The sequence below is a fragment of the Elephantulus edwardii genome, unplaced genomic scaffold (assembly GCF_000299155.1).
Source record: "Elephantulus edwardii isolate Elephantulus edwardi_28Jun2011 unplaced genomic scaffold, EleEdw1.0 scaffold00016, whole genome shotgun sequence".
In the NCBI taxonomy this organism is placed as follows: Eukaryota; Metazoa; Chordata; class Mammalia; order Macroscelidea; family Macroscelididae; genus Elephantulus; species Elephantulus edwardii.
In genome coordinates this window covers 1,787,161-1,790,884 of record NW_006399766.1, presented here as the reverse complement: position 1 = coordinate 1,790,884, position 3,724 = coordinate 1,787,161, and the positions used below count along the sequence as shown (strand labels likewise).

Here is a 3,724-nt window from a genome sequence, read left to right as displayed (position 1 = left end):
TGGGCTATAGTCTTCACAATTACGTGCTATGCATCAGAGAGTTGAACAGTGAATAGGGTTGATAGAAAGAGAATTGATGCCTTTGAGCTGTGGTGCAGGAGAAGAGTGTTGAATATACCATGGACTGCTAGGAGAACAAACAGGTTTGTCCTGGAGAAGGTGAAGCTGGAATGTTCCTTGGGGTCAAGGATTCCGAAGCTTCATCTGACATACTTTGGGCATGTTGCAAGGAGGGACTGGTCCTTGGAGAGGGACATCATGTTTGGCAGAGTTAAGGGGCGGCAAAAGAGAGCAAGACCTTTGATGAGATGGATCAGTTCTGTGACTGGAGTGCTGGGAATGAGTGTGTTTGAGATGGCTAGGTTGGTACAGGATAGAACAGCTAATTTAAGGCTCTTGTACATAGGGTCGCTATGAGTCACAAAAACAACAACAACGGAACAAAGCTACACTGAAGCTTGATGAAAAACAGAGCTTCAGAAATGGATGCAATAATGATTGAAATGCTTTAGCAAATGGGTAAATGCAACATTGGATGTATCTATGTCACTGAAAATGAGATTCTTTCTGTAGTCAATTGCTAATAAGACAGACAGATTGCAATATCCTTCTCAGAAACTGCTTCTCCATTTGGGAGTGGTCATTAGGCTTTTATACCAGGTTTAGACATCAACTGACTGAACAGTACACTTTTGTTAGTAAAGTTACCGAATTTCTACATTTGAAAAGAACAGTTCATATATGGTCTTGTTGTTATGTGCTGTCAAGTTGCCTGAGACTCATAGTGACCATATGCAAAATAGCCCTAAATTCTGCTCTATCCTCTGCCAATCTTACTGTGTCCAACACAACTACCCCCATTACCCCAGTGACTGAATCAAACCATCTCATCAAGTGTCTTCCTCTCTTGCACTGTCCCTCTACCTTCCCAAGCATGATGTCCCTCTCCAACTTGAAACATGTCCAAAGTATGTCTCATGAAGCTTCAGAATCCTTGCCTCCCAGGAGCAGCCTGGCTTCACCCTCTACAGGATGAACTTGTTTGTCCTCCTAGCAGCCCATGGTATATTCAATACTCTTCTCCAGCACCACAGCTCAAAGGCATCAACTCTCCTTCTATCATCCTTAGTCATTGCATAGCTCTCTGATGCATAGCAAGTAATTGCAAAGACCATGGCCTGTATCAGGAGAACCTTAGTCTCCAGGCTGACATCGTTGCTCTTCTGTACTTTAGAGAGGTCTCTAAGAGCAGACATTTCCAATGTAATTCATCTTTTAATTTCCTGGATGCTGGAACTAAGAGCATTGATTGTAGAGCCAAGCAAAGTGAAGCTGTCAACAATTTCAAACTCTTCACCATCTATCATGATGCTGCCAATCGGCCCAGTGGTAAGAATTTTTGTCTTCTTAAAGTTGAGCTTCAATCCATATTGAAGGCTGCAGTCCTTGACCTTCTGCAGCAAGCGCTTCAATTATGGAATATTTATAGCTCTAGTAATGTATTGAACATGGTTTTAATTTTATCTCAGTATCGGGAATATAAAATGGATGATGGCAAAAATTTAAAGTAAAAATAGTTTGTTACTATCTGAATTTCCATTCAGTAAAATTTAACATTATTTTTGCTTCATTTATTTCAGTGTCATTTTGGTAGAATCATCAACATTGTTACTTTCACCATCACAATTATCTGAATCAGGACAATATCAAAAGAACAATGGGTAAATATTCATAGTTTATATTCCTTTTATCTGAGGGAACGTTCTGCAAAATATGTGTTAAAATTTATTGTAAATTCACATCCTAATTTTCATTTACTTAAAATATTTTAGTTACATTAGTTATATTTATATAACTAATTAATATATAAATACATTATAACTAATATATTTAGTTATATTATTCACATTCTCATCATGGTTATTTCTGTGTTACTAGGCTTATATGTATGCAACTTGAACAAATATCCACTTGATTATCTTTTATCTATTTCAAATTATAGCATAGCTCTTAAGGATGAAGTAGAACAGAAATCAATGTCATGAAGGTTAAAGAAAATTTTTCAAAAAGAAATTAATGCAAGTATTTATTGGCCTAGTGGCAAGAAAGTGTGCTGCAATTCTGAAGGCACGGAGTTCAAAGATGCCAGCTGCTCTGTGAGAGAAGGATGGGCTATCCCCTCCGTGTGCTTAACTGCCTCAGAAAAACAGCTGCTGGAGGGTCAGCTATGGGTCTGTTCTGACTAGATGGTACACAACAACAACAACAATACCTATTAACTAAATGCACTCATATGTTGAACATTATTCTTACGGTTTTAGTTTATTTTACACATTTTTCTTCCCCTAAGCCTTGATTAGGGAGATCTAGTGGTTTAGTTGTAAGGAGCTGCCAAGCCAAAGTCATGAGATTTGAATCCACTAGCAGCTCCTCAGGAGAGAAATGGACAGCCTCCTCCCATGAGATTAACTGCCTCAGAGGGTCAGCTGTGGGTTAGTTCTGACTCAATGATACACAACAACAACAACAGATTTGATTCTATCAATGTCACCCTTTTATATATAAAAACATCTCAGCAAGCAAGATTTAAAAAATCCCAATGCATCAGGAACCATTAAGGTTACTGTACAACTCTTACTAAGATTAAGATAAATGCATTTTTCAAAAGTTAGTCACATCAATCCATTCATTTTAAAAGAGTGCATGGATTACTTCTATTGTAAGGTGTTTGAATTCTCTACTAGTTATTCTTTAAGAATAAAATTTCAACAAGGTAACCATTTTATTTCATTGAGTGCTCATTTTATTTTTAACAGGACATTTAAAGCATTAAATTATATTGACCTATACTGAACAATAAAATGTGAATTAATACTTGAGGTATAAGAATTATTATAGATAACTTATGAATAAGAAATTTTTAGGTATTTCATGTTATTTTTTTGTAGATAGTAAGTGTTACTATTCTATCCTTTCAGTAAGCAATTTTTCTAGATGTTTATCTTTCCTCTCTTTTCTGCTTGTTAATTATATGCTACTTTGTGAGACCAGATTTTTCCTGAAGGACCTTGAATATTTCCTCACATTTGGTGTTAATAATTTATAGTATCACATATTAATGTATACTACTAGTGATTGGAACATGGAATGTAAAAACAATGAATGTAGAAAAACTAGATATTGTTAAGAAGGTAATGGAACACATAAATATTGACATACTAGGTATTGGTGAAATGAGATGGACTGGCATGCGGCATTTTGAGTCATGGGACTATATGATCTACTATGCTCGAGACAAAAAGATGGGGAAAAATGGGGTTGCTTTCATAGTTTAAAAGGTCACTTCTAGATCCACCTTGAAATACAATGTTGTGAGTGATAGGATAATATCCATACACATACAACGAAGTCCAACGAATACCACCATCATTCAAATACATACACCAACAGCTAGAGCTAAAGAGGAGGAAACAGAAGATTTCTGCCAACTTTTGCAGTCAGAGATTGATTGAGCATGCAGTCAAGATGCATTAACAATAATGGGGGACTAGAATGCAAAAGTTGGGAATAGAGAAGAAGAATCAGCAGTTGGAAAACATGGACTTGTTGACAGAAATGAAGCTGGAGAGAGAAGATAAAATTTTGCACAATCAACGACTTATTCATTGCAAATACATTTTATAAGAAACACAAATGCAGGCTATACACATGGATTTCACCTGAT

At 36.4% G+C, this 3,724-nt stretch overlaps 1 protein-coding gene across 1 annotated transcript in view; it reads left to right on the top strand.

Moving 5' to 3' along the window:
* The window catches only part of CHDC2 (calponin homology domain containing 2), a 135,108-nt gene that overhangs the window by 97,082 nt on the left and 34,302 nt on the right, over positions 1-3,724 (top strand). The gene's annotated exons all lie outside the window — the stretch shown is intronic.